Genomic DNA, 13,864 nt, shown 5'->3' on the forward strand with positions numbered 1-13,864 from the left:
GAGGGTCTTCTTAAATGAGCAATGCAAAGAAATAGAGGAAAACAATAGAATGGGGAAAACCAGAGATCTGTTCAAGAAAATTGGAGATATGAAAGGAACATTTCGTACAAAGATTACCATAATCAAGGACAAAAGTGGTAAGGACCTAACAGAAGCAGAAGACATCAAGAAGAGGTGGCAAGAATACACAGAGGAATTATACCAGAAAGACATGGAGGTCTCATACACCCCAGGTAGTGTGGTTGCTGACCTTGAGCCAGACATCTTGGAGAGTGAAGTCAAATGGGCCTTAGAAAGCACTGCTAATAACAAGGCCAGTGGAAGTGATGATATTCCAGCTGAACTGTTTAAAATTTTAAAAGATGATGCTGTTAAGGTGCTACACCCAATGTGCCAGCAAGTTTGGAAAACTCAGCAATGGCCAGAGGATTGGAGAAGATCAGTCTACATCCCAATTCCAAAGAAGGGCAGTGCCAAAGAATGCTCCAACTACCGCACTATTGCGCTCATTTCACACGCTAGCAAGGTTATGCTTAAAATTCTACAAGGCAGGCTTAGGCAGTATGTGGACCGAGAACTCCCAGAAGTGCAAGCTGGATTTCGAAAGGGCAGAGGAACCAGAGACCAAATAGCAAACATGCGCTGGATTATGGAGAAAGCTAGAGAGTTCCAGAAAAACATCTACTTCTGCTTCATTGACTATGGAAAAGCCTTTGACTGTGTCGACCACAGCAAACTATGGCAAGTTCTTAAAGAAATGGGAGTGCCTGATCACCTCATCTGTCTCCTGAGAAATCTCTATGTGGGACAAGAAGCTACAGTTAGAACTGGATATGGAACAACTGAGTGGTTCAAAATTGGGAAAGGAGTACGACAAGGTTGTATATTGTCTCCCTGCTTATTTAACTTATATGCAGAATTCATCATGCGAAAGGCTGGACTAGATGAATCCCAAGCCGGAATTAAGATTGCCGGAAGAAATATCAACAACCTCAGATATGCAGATGACACAACCTTGATGGCAGAAAGCGAGGAGGAATTAAAGAACCTTTTAATGAGGGTGAAAGAGGAGAGCGCAAAATATGGTCTGAAGCTCAACATCAAAAAAACCAAGATCATGGCCACTGGTCCCATCACCTCCTGGCAAATAGAAGGGGAAGAAATGGAGGCAGTGAGAGATTTTACTTTCTTGGGCTCCTTGATTACTGCAGATGGTGACAGCAGTCACGAAATTAAAAGACGCCTGCTTCTTGGGAGAAAAGCAATGACAAACCTAGACAGCATCTTAAAAAGCAGAGACATCACCTTGCCGACAAAGGTCCGTATAGTTAAAGCTATGGTTTTCCCAGTAGTGATGTATGGAAGTGAGAGCTGGACCATAAAGAAGGCTGATCGCCGAAGAATTGATGCTTTTGAATTATGGTGCTGGAGGAGACTCTTGAGAGTCCCATGGACTGCTAGAAGATCAAACCTATCCATTCTTAAGGAAATCAGCCCTGAGTGCTCCCTGGAAGGACAGATCATGAAGCTGAGGCTCCAATACTTTGGCCACCTCATGAGAAGAGAAGAATCCTTGGAAAAGACCCTGATGTTGGGAAAGATGGAGGGCACTAGGAGAAGGGGACGTCAGAGGACAAGATGGTTGGACAGTGTTCTCGAAGCTACGAACATGAGTTTGACCAAACTGCGGGAGGCAGTGCAAGACAGGAGTGCCTGGCGTGCTATGGTCCATGGGGTCACGAAGAGTCGGACACGACTAAACGACTAAACAACAACAATAAAAGTCTAAAAGGACTATGCTGTGAGGAGTCGTTACTCTAGAGTAGCCACATCAGCCCCTCCGACAGTGTGTGTGTGTGTGTGTGTGTGTGTGTATAATCTGAGAGAGACCTTAGAATTCCTAAAACAAATCAATAACCCTGAGATTAAGAGTCTCAAACTTTAGCGACTGAGCAAAAACTGGAATAAACTTTCCCACTTAAAAGCTGCGCAGGAAGGGGGAGGGTCTGCAATAGGCACCAAAAAGTCAATCCACAACCTGATTGGCCCACAAGTGTAGCCCTGAAGTAGCCAATCACGCAAGGCCCATTGTGTAAATAATGTATATAAGCAGATGGTTTTGGGAAAAGAGCCATTCTTCTCTTCTTCTCCTTGATGCCTATGAGCTGAATAAAGAGCATGAAATTCACTCTTGACTCCGAGTATATTTCAAAGCCTGTCCGATATGTAATGGAAAGGAATTCATCAGGTGCACAAACTATCCCATAAGGTACATGATGTGTGTCCCCCACCAGAGGTACTACCCCTCCCTAATGTACTTTCTCAGTCCACCATTAACCCCATGAAATTCTGATAGTTCAAGCCTTTTGACTTGTGGTTTTAGATGGAGATAGTAGGATCAGGGAACTGCCTTTTGTTTATTATAGAATTCTGGAGTTGGAAGGGGCCATGAGGATCATCTAGGAATGATTTGGGAATCATCTAAGAATGCAGCTGTTCCGTAGGGGGATCGAACCCTCAACCTTGGTGTTATCAGCACCATGTTCTAACCAAGTGAGCTTTCCAGGCTGAATGATAGCTTGTAATGTGTCAACAATGCTACAACACTCCTTAATCCATGCAGACCTCCTCTAAAATATATAAAATATTATTGGAATGGGCGACAAAGGATGAGCAAGTAAAATCCTCAGTGATACACTGGGCAATAGATATCGGTCATAATATAGGCATGGAAGCATAGGAAGGATTGTGTAATAAGGATATAAAATTTACAGCATGTTATGGTCTAAGAAAAAAATATATGAAAATGATATATCGATGGTATCTAACACCAAGTAAATTGGCAAAAAAAAATAATTCTAAATCTAAATCAAATAAGTGTTGGAAATGTAAAATAAGGTGACCAGAAGTCTCCGTTTCCCGGGGATAGTCCCCAGATTTACAAATCATTTCCCTGATGAAAACCATCTATTGAGTAGGAAGTTGAAAAGTGTCCCCAGATTAATTGAAAAAAAAAATCTGGTAACCTTAATGTAAAGAGAAAGAAGGTTCTTTTTATCATATGGGATGGTCCTGTAGGAAATAATAATTGAAAAAGATGTTCTAAATAACTTTTGTAATAAATAAAAAAAACCAGGAACCTTTCTTTTGGGAATTAGAGGGACCTAACTACCTAAATTGTACAGTATAGAAATTTATTTATGTATGCTACTACAGCAGCAAGAATGTTACTTACCCCAAAGTGGAAAACAGAAGAAGTCCCAGCAAAGGAAGAATGGATACAAAAACTTATGGAATATGCAGAAATGGCGAAACTTACTGGAAGAATAAGGAATCAAGATAACTATATATATATATATATATATATATATATATATATATATATATATATATATATATATATGAATGGAAATAGTTTATTGAATATTTACAGATGAATTGCAAACAGATAAAAACATTAGCAAGATTATTGTAATCACCAGCAGTTTCATAAGAGTATCTATTGAAAGTCGATAATTCAATGAGCAAATTAAATGAATTTGGATTTGCAGAAGATATTTAAAAAATAAATTTAAGGAACCGCAGAAAGAGGGGGAAGGAAGTCAAGTTTTGAAATGTTAAACTGATTGTAAATCTAATGAAATGTATAAACTTGGAAAGTAGAAATAAAAACTTTAAATAAATAAAAAAAGCAGGGCTGGGGACCTGTGACCTTTTTTGACATGGTTGGACCCCATTGGCCCCAGCCAGCAGAGCCAATGGTCAGGGATCGTATGAGTTGTAGCCCAAGAGAGTCCCAGAGGCCACGGCAGAAAAGCAGGAGAAAGGAAAAAGAGAGTACATGGGTTCAGCCAAGTGCAGGCTTGCTTGGGAGTGAGAGAGAAATACGAGCATCTTTCCAAGTACGGTCCATGCTCTGATGTCAGGGCAGATGAAGTTGTGGGATCCAATGCTTAATCCATGGGCTGAAGGATGCAGCTTGCCAGAAGCTCCCCAAGGTATGATCATGACCAGTTAATTCCATAATACAGTATTAATTGGGATGGCGGTGACCTTTCGATCAGCATTGGCTTGCAGTCCGGTGGAAACATTGGAAATGTAGCTTCACAGAGACGCAGGGGGGGAGCCGGGCAATGAAATGTCACACGGATCTCTTTCGTGGAAGACAGAGCCTTAGATGTCCTCTTGCTCCTGCCCTGAGGTCTTCCTCTTGCAGATGGCAGAGCTGATTGCTCTACGAACTCATAGAACCCTTAATGCTGCTCATTCAGGGAGAGGGTCTGTCATTCTAAAAATGCTGCCAAATTGAGACGGTAACTTCCAGGCTGCCAATCCGCCGTCTGTTTGAAATTCTGTGTATGCTCCTCACAACACTGCGGTTAAAATGTTCTTTTCCAAATTCGTAATAATTTAAAAGAATACACGGGGAAATCTTATCCTGCCCCTCCATCCTCTCAGCGTTTTTTCTGCCCTTGTGGCAGGAAGACTCTAAAGTAGGAGTGAACCAGCTTTGATCTTAAACTAAAGTGAATCTATAGAACTCTCTTCTCCAGGAAGCAGTGTTGGCCTTAAAAGTTAGATGGACTTAAAAGAGGATATCAATGGCTACTGGTCATGGCTGCCATGCTCTACTTCCACAGCTGACGGCAGCAACATTTCTGAATACCCGTTGCTGGGAACCACTGGAGGAGTGAGGGATCTGGCCACTGTGAGAACAGGATGCTGGACTAGAATGAGCCACTGGCCTGATCCAGCAAGCTCTTCTTATCTTGTATGGTCTTGCAGGGGATGGTGGGAGTTGTAGCTCATCAACATCTGGAAGGCCAAAGGTTCCCCACACCTTCATTAAGCCAAGGTGGTTTTTTTTGTTTTTGTTTTGTTTAAATAAGGCTTAGACGGCATGGTTGCAAATATTCTTCCTTTTCAGGCTCAGTTTGAACTGCCAAGGAATCTTCCTTTGGAGGAATCTTTGCAGCTGGGTCTTGAGTAATTTTTGAATCCAAACTACAGGTGCAAAGGAAGAATCTTGGTTCTTCCTTGACGTTTAAAACCGCTCAGCGTCATTTGATGTCACCAGACTCTGCAGATGTGGTTGTTGTTTTCCTCCAAATTATTTTTATTGATAGTCCATAATTTTTAATAAATTGTCACCAAATTAATACAAATCCGATACAAATTTAAAAGTTGACTTCCCACCCACCCCAATGCCCCCTCTATTTTCCTCCCTCCTTTGCTACTCCCAATAAAATAACTTTTCCAGCTATCATTCATCCCTTCTCCAACATGTCACCTGTTCAATTACCGATTTCTGCTGTGGCTTTTATACATTGTTATAACTTGTCCTCAAAATAGTTAAGCAGAGTAAATCCTCTTCTATCTATCTATAATGGCCGTTCATCAATTTTCAAACATTTCCTTCTGATACCTCTTGAGTAACACTTTGCCTGAGAAAAACGGATCTTGCTTCCTTCCAGACAACATACACACCTTTCCTCCCTAACATGGCCTTGAACATTGCTGTCTGACATCTGGCCCCAGGAATCAACAACTCAGCCCCACTGGTGCAGCGTGCAGAGGGTGAAAATGAAACCCCTAGGGTTTTTTTGTATAAATATATACGCTGTGAGTTAAACCACAGAGCCTAGGGCTTGCTGATCAGAAGGTCGGCGGTTCGAATCCCTGTGACGGGGTGAGCTCCCGTTGCTGCCCACCAGCAGTTCGAAAGCACATCAAAATGCAAGTAGATAAATAGGTACCGTTGCGGCGGGAAGGTAAAAGGCGTTTCCGTGTGCTGCTCTGGTTCACCAGAAGTGGCTTTGTCATGTTGGCCACATGACCTGGAAGCTGTACGCCGGCTCCCTCGGCCAATAACGCGAGATGAGCGCTGCAACCCCAGAGTCGGTCACGACTGGACCTAATGGTCAGGGGTCCCTTTACCTTTACCTTTATACAATGGTACTTTGGTTCTCAAACTTAATCCGTTCCGGAAGTCCGTTCCAAAACCAAAGCATTCCAAAACCAAGGCGCGCTTGCTCATAGAAAATAATGCAAAATGGATTAATCTGTTCCAAACACTTTTAAAAACAACCCCTAAAACATCAATTTAACATGAATTTTACTCTCTGATGAGACCTTTGATCCATAAAATGAAAGCAATAAACAATGTACTGCAGTCACACAATCAATCAGTCAGTGGCTGAACTGGGTTCCACACAATCATAAAAAACAAAACAAAAAGAGCCACAAAAACACAAAATAAATAGCAAAAACAGACAGACCACAGCGTAACACTCAAAACAGAAGCGTGGCACTCAAATCAGAAGCGTGGCACATTTGGCTTCCAAAAAAAAGTTCGCAAACCGGAACACTTACTACCGGGTTTGCAGTGTTTGGTTCCAAGTGGTTTGAGTACCAAGGCATTTGAGAACCAAGGTACCACTCTAATATACATTGCCCAGCTTCTGCAGATGTTAATGGGGTAGGTGTCATCTTGCTTTTTTCTTTTCTTTTCATTTTTATACTTTATTGGTTGAAAACTATATAACCAAAATGATCAACTGAATGTTGAAGACAAAATATAAATATAAATATGTAATCATTCATTCCTTAATTGATGCTTGCTTTGCACATCGTTTTGTAATTCAATTTGACATGACCTCCGACCTTCCCCTATGTGCCCTGATTAAATTCCTTAAATACGCACTTGACTTAAATTTCTCCATGTTGTCTGTCTTACTTTAAGTTTTATCAAATTGCAGTATCCTAATATTGATCCATTGGCAGAAATTCAATCAAAACCTGCCAACAGATCAGTATTTCGACAGTGTTCTTTTACATAAACTCTGTATATGGTATGTCCCACTCTCTGATAATTTTTTTCATCTGTAACGTCTTGTAGCCTTGCTGATCGTCTCCCCAGTTCAGCGTACTCTCTTAATTTGAGCTGTCATCTTGCTTTGTGACTCCTGCAGCAAAGTGTCTTGGGCGAGCCCTGGAAACAGGCCACTCGGCACCCTAGTGGTGCCTCCAAACACTATGATGTGATCAAGGAGCTTCATCCCCTAGCAGGAGACCAGGCTTACTCTGCACCAGCTGCAGCCGCAGTAGACTGACCCCAGGCGAGGGCCACACTTAGCAAACCCTCCACCAGTATAACTTCAAGGTTGCAAAAGACCTGATGAGCAGTTGAGTCTGAATGAGACAATCGCAGCAATGGAATAATAATAATAATTTATTATTTGTACCCCGCCCATCTAGCTGGGTTTCCCCAGCCACTCTGGGCGGCTTCCAATAAAGATTCAAAATACATTAAAATGTCACACATTAAAAACTTCCCTGAACAGGGCTGCCTTCAAATGTCTTCTAGATGTCAGGTAGTTATTTATCTCTTTGACATCTGATGGGAGGTTGTTCCACAGGGCGGGTGCCACTACCAAGAAGGTCCTCTGCCTGGTTCCCTGCAACTTGGCTTCTCGCAGTGAGGGAACCACCAGAAGGCCCTCAGCGCTGGACCTCAGTGTCTGGGCTGAACAATGGGGGTGGAGACGCTCCTTCAGGTATACTGGGCCATTTAGGGCTTTAAAGGAACTAGTTAGTGGGGGATATCCATCGGTGCAAAACGCACATGCATTTTCCACACGCATTTGGCAGCTCTCCCGGAAACTGCTAGCAGCAGATGTCCACAACAATGTGCTCCTATTCAGCGGCTGTTGCTACCCAAGTTCATTTTTGCAGTGACCTCTTTTCGTGACTGCAACGTGATTCAGCGACTCGTAAGCCTGAATGAGAACTTGCCCCGTCGCTTGGTGGAAAGGGGTTTCATAAAAATGGCAGAATCGTTGGAAGGGACCCTAAGGGACATTTAGTCCAGCCCCCTGCAATGCAGGGGTTTCAAACCAGGGTTTCAAACCAGCCAACCACCTTGAGCAAAGGTTAAAAAGGCAACAAGAACATGTGACTAATCACAAGTTTTTAGAACTCAGCTGCTGCTAGATGCCTTGGTGATATAATACGAACCCTGTGACTCCAATGTTAATTTAGTGTTACAAGCATATCAGGGTGCATGTTTTAAATTGAGACCCCTTTTAACAGCTGGAGTTGGTTCAAATGTAATGGAGCCCAGGAGGCCATTATGGTTTGACAAAGAATGTAGCACATTGAGGTAGAAGGTGAGGAAACAGATGTACAGAGCTCATGCTTCTCCCAGAGGCCTAGTACAAGGTGCTATGTGAAAACTTTGATGAGATGACACAAAAATTGCAGCCAAGAAAACCAGTTTTCCCGCTGCCCTGAAACTAGCTGCAACGGGATGAATTCAGCTTATTTCTGGCATTTAGCTTCTAGTAAACTTTGGGAAGGAAAGCTTTGATAAACCTAGAGCTGCTTCAAACACAGGAAATCATAGAATTGTCGAGTTGGGAGGGACCCCAAGGGTCATCTAGTCCAATCCCCTGCAGGCTTGAACCACCAACCTTCTGGTTAGCAGCCAGAAAGTCTTTTAACAACCACAGAAACTCTTCTGACATATGTTTGCGCTTGGCAAATTATCAATGGCAAGATTAGTACTGCACACTCATCAGACTGTGAAAAAATAATGCACAGGAAGATTCTACTGAAAACAACATGGTCCTGGCTTTGCCATGTTGGGAATCAACTGCAGTTATGTAAAAGCAAGGCTTCAATGGAGCCTTAGAAAAGGCTGAGCACTGGGGCTTTGTGTCATCCACTGTTCCTTACATTGAAGCAGCAGCGCCCACTGGCTCTTCTGGGAAATGCTTTGGAGACCACAAAAAGTAAAAACCAGGACACCTCGAAAATATCTTTATACAATTACAATAATGTCAAGAAAACAGACGTTTTTACACCTTTGAAATCACGGGTGTTACTGGGCATATGGCAGCTGTCACAGGCGCGGTAGCGGCTACTCTAGAGTAACGACTCCTCACGACGTTACCTTTTCATGCTTTTATTATGTGCAAGCTATTTACAGTGCAGAGTCAGTACTATGTACATGTTGTCAGTCTGGGTCAGAACCTCCGAATGGAGATTCCCGTGTTTTCCTCCAACAAAGTAGCCTGGGAATATTGAATCTCCGTCTCCGTCGCTTCTTGCGCAATTCCGGGGTTGGCGGGAGCGGTCTTCTGGTCGCGCTTTCCCTGCTTCCCCCTTCCTTTCCTAAGCGGAGCAGTGGCTCTGCTACCCTGCCTGAGCCATGCCCTCTACTTCCTGATTCCCCGCTGGAGACATCCTCCTCCCCGCTCCCACTGGCGCTGGGAGATGAGCTTGAGCTTAAGAGGGGAGGACGCTGTCTGTAGCTTTTCTCCCTCACAGCAGCCCTAGGGGAACCCAGCTTCCAATCTGGGTTTTCCGTGGCGCTTGTTCAATACACTCTGCTCTGAAATGACTTTGTAATCAGGACCCAAATTCCAGTGGGTGTGGATAGCCTGGTAGTGGTGAAAGGGACATGCAAATCTGGGGTGCATGTTGATGCCTGGGATCCTTAACTCTCCCCCCCCCTCGCCAAAGCCATATCACACTAGAATCCCAAGGTGGTCTGGCTTAACCAGTGATTTAGGGTTGCCATATCTCTTTTTCAGGGGTAAAATTTCTGTCCTGGCAATTTTTAAAAAAAATATCCGGGATTTGTTGCTCCCTTCCTGCTGGACAGCCTCCTTCTGCTTCTCCTTTATCAACGTGATTGGGGGGGAAGAGAGAAAAAGGAAGGCTTATTTCTGTGTGCATTGGGGAGGGGACGTGAATCTGCCAAGGATCTCTTTCTTGCCTGCTTATTGGATTTTGAGGTACCTGTTTTGTATCATAATCCTGTACTTATCACAGCTTCTATAGCCTACATATAGCAGGGCGTATTTAAAATGAGAGTCATTATAGCGATCCGTAGACAAAAGTAGAAGTCGGCAAATGTGCCCTCTTTTTTGCTCTTCAAAATATGGCAGCCCTAGCATAGAGCTAACCCTTAATGAAACCCAGACATTGTTGTCATCTTTGACACTAGTAAAACCAGTATAAACCAGGAGTGGCTCCCACTGGGTTGGTCAATACAGTTGCACATGATGGATGGCAAGGGTCTCTGTATTTCTTTGCCAAGACAAATGTCACAAATCTCTTTCCAGGTGGGAGATCTCTAGGGGGCTCTAAGTTCAAGTTAATGTTCTATACATCTGTTTGAGGAACAGATTGTTTGAAAGCTGAAAGTGGTTTGGGGAGAAGTTGGCTTCAGCTCAGGCCAGTGGTTCTCAAAGGGTGTGGCAGGAGAGGACAGCAAGGTGTGGCGATAAAATTCAAGGACGATCAAAGAAACATTTCAGTGTAGTATAGTTTAGTATCAAAATATGTTTTTATGAATAGGTATCTTTTCAAAATGAGAGCAAGAGCGATACTGAGGACAACATTGTTGTGAACAGGGATTTTCAATTCGGAGGAATATGAAAGACCAGAAAAGAGAAAGGTTTCTTTGTGTTGATGTGGAGGTGAGGGTTTGCATAGCTGCCAAGTCTCCCGTTTTCCCTGGGAAAACCCCGTTTTTCCAGCTGTCCCCAGCCGAAAAAAATGGATTTTTTTGTTTCCCCCCGGTTTATTCTGGCACGGCGGCCATTTTGGAACTGGGCAGAGCATGCTCAGAAGCGACTTTTGATGCTGCTCTGCCCAGTTCCAAAATGGCTGCAGCGCGACTTCTGGTGCGGTGGCCATTTTGGAACTGGGCACAGCAGCATCAAAAGTCACTTCTGAGTATGCTCCGCCCAGTTCCAAAATGGCCGGCGCGCTACTTCCGGTATGCTACTTCCGGTCCGGTCCCTTATTTTTCAGAGAGGAACTTGGCAGGTATGGAGGGTTTGTCCGTCTCAAATTAGACAGGATATAAATGAGATTACCTGGCAAAAGCAAGCTCACACCTCTCATTGAGTGTGTATACGTGCTTAAGGTACATATGTAAGAGGCTCGTTTATAATTACGGTTTGGGAATGGTTCATGTTCTTATGTAGCTGCATTGCTTCATACTTTCTGGATATCCAATGATCATATTATAAAGTAGTTGTGTTCTATGTTATAAATCAAGCACTGTTAGTTGTTTCTTTTTGTTTTCCAATGTATTTCTTAGGATTAAAAAGAAATGGTGTGCATGAGCAAATCTTTATTTTGAAAGTGTGGCCCAGAGAAGAAAGTTTGAGAGCTACTGGATTAAACCCTCATAAGGCCCATACAACAGAAGGCCAGCCAGTGTCTTAAGAGCACAGAGGGGTATTTTGGGGCTTGTTGTCAGCCAGCACACTTGAAAATGAGGTGACAGCAGAGCTAAACCAGTCAATATAACGTAATGAATGAGGGTTCAAACCCCAGGCCATTTGGCTTATCGTCCCGCCAGCACACCCACCCACACCCAGGCCAATGTGATCTACGTTAACGTTGTTGTAAAAGAAATACGCAGGCCACTTTAAAAAAGAAGCATTTACTTAGTCAACAAAAAATAAATACAAGATATTAAGACATTCAGAATGAAGGCAGCATGGAGTTACAGCTACAGAAAACAAACAGAAGGGAAATGGCAACTTTGCTCTGGCCTGCCTCGGCAGCCCTGATATATTCATGTGGCAGATCTGCAGGGGGGGGAGGAGGGGGGGCAGCGTGTCATTTTTGGCACGTAAGGGCTTTGCCCCTAAAGCTAAGACACCAACTGCGTGCACTCGCAGCAAAAAAAACCCACGACGGCAGCGGATAGTTTTAAGCAGCATACAGACACCACGCTCTGAGCAGCTGTAAGGTTGCCCCCTAGGCAGGTGTTTGTCCGGGCAGAAAGTGCTCTGGCAGAGGACTTGAGGGCACAAGTTGGCGATGTGAGCTGCACCATCGCATCTGGATTACGAGGGGCACACTGGACCAAGACCTCTTTTTTAACACACTTATCCCACGGCCGCACCCTGGCTGCTTGGGGTTAAACAGGCGATATATATATTGCCATATACTAAGTCAGACCGGTGCTGCACTGAGGCTAGCTTTGCTTACTCTGGCTGGCAGCAACGCTCCAAGGTCCCACGTCTCGAACAGCTGGCAATCCATTTAGTAGGACATGCCAGGGGTTGTTTCAGGGGCCTCATGAATGCCAATCACAGGTCCCCCCCCCCCAATCTCTTAATGCATGTAGCTATTCTTCCAACAACCTACTTAGCTTTGTGTGCGATTTATGCACGTTCCTTTGAAAAGCGTGGCACCTCTGTGATAAACGTTCTGTTAGAAGAATGCCATGTGGAAGCTAACAGGAGTAGGGGACCTGTGGTTCCCCGTATGCTGGTTGCCCACTAGAGGTGTTGGGACTTCCAACTCCCACCAGACCCATCTCCAAGCCAGCATGACGAAGAGTCAGGGAGCAGGGTGGATGCTGCAGCCCTGCAACATTTGAAGAGTCACAGATTTCTGCATCCCTCGTTTACATGGGCACCAAGCAGGGTGGGCACAGCTGCACAGACGGCCAACTTAAGGAATGCAATGCCTTGGGGCCCTGACCCTGATCACTTACATATATTTGCAAGAGCCTACAAAGCTCTCTTCAGTCCTGCAAGAAAGAATATAAAGGAGAGCAAGACCAGTTACGGATGCGGTCGGTTCTCCTACTTGTGCCACCTGGGGAAAAGCCAGAAGTCATTTTCAGAAAAGGGATGAGATTGGCATCAGGCTGGTGATGGACTCTCCCTCAAGATGGCTTTTGGGCAGCTAACTGGTAAGAGCTGCTAAGCAATGGAACCAAGAGTCCTAAAGCTTTTGGAGATCATATCTGGTTTAGGCCAAAACCTGTCTGCCAATCAGCTTGGCCACTTACAGGAGACGTTTAAGACGCATTCCTTGGGAAGGGTAGAAGCAGGGGGGAGGGGGAACTCTGTAAAGCCACGCCAGTGAGAAACTTCCATTAGCTTCCAAACAATTTTTTTAATCTTAAAAACAAAACCACCTCTTGCAAGCTGAGCACGTTCCAAAATAGCCAGAGACCAAGTTCTGATGCGATTAGGCAAATCCCAGTCGCATCAGAAGAAGCCAGCATGTTTAATGGGATGTGTCAAAATTCCACCACACACAGAGAAGGTGCAGAGCGAGCTGATTGTGTGTCTTTTACAACAAAAGTGGGCTACATACACCTCACAGAGCCAGGCACAAACACCTCTGGTTAGTGTTCAGGCAGATGGTTCATAGTTTTACATCAGTTGGGCTCTCCCTCCACCACTTCCCTCTTTGCATCTCAAATGTACTATAAGATGTGGGTAACTCAGCCACCATCTAGTCTATTCTAGTGGTAGAAAGTGAAAGTGTGCTTGGTACTTTATATATATATATATATTTGCAGATAGACAATAGGATACATCTACTATTTAAGCCATGTATGAATATTACACCAAATAACCCCGGACGTTATTATATGGACTCGAGGGGCTGTGTTATTCACATGTTGTAATAAATTTGTGATTTGTAAAAAAATCTGTATAGTAACTTTAAAAACCCTCTCCCTTGCTTTGAGCTAGACAGGACTGCGTGTGGGTTGTGAACAGACTCACCTCCCAAAGCTCTCTCTGCCACCTCTGCTTAGATTGATGCCACTCACAATTCCTGGCCTTTTGACAGCAACGAGCCATTAATGCAATTGGGTCATGCATGTTAAACATGCCCCAGCCTGCCATGACTGAGTTGGAAGGGAAAATGTGGAATGCTTAAGACGATCTCAGATCCAGGCCACAAAAGTCACTCCTATCTATTTATTGTTGAAATTTATATCCTGCTTTCTGTAATATATATTAAAAAAAATGTTCACAGTGGCTAAGCACTCCACATGCTATGGCCAGATGGAACTCCTAAGCAATAAATG

Source organism: Zootoca vivipara, chromosome 9 (assembly GCF_963506605.1).
Source record: "Zootoca vivipara chromosome 9, rZooViv1.1, whole genome shotgun sequence".
In the NCBI taxonomy this organism is placed as follows: Eukaryota; Metazoa; Chordata; class Lepidosauria; order Squamata; family Lacertidae; genus Zootoca; species Zootoca vivipara.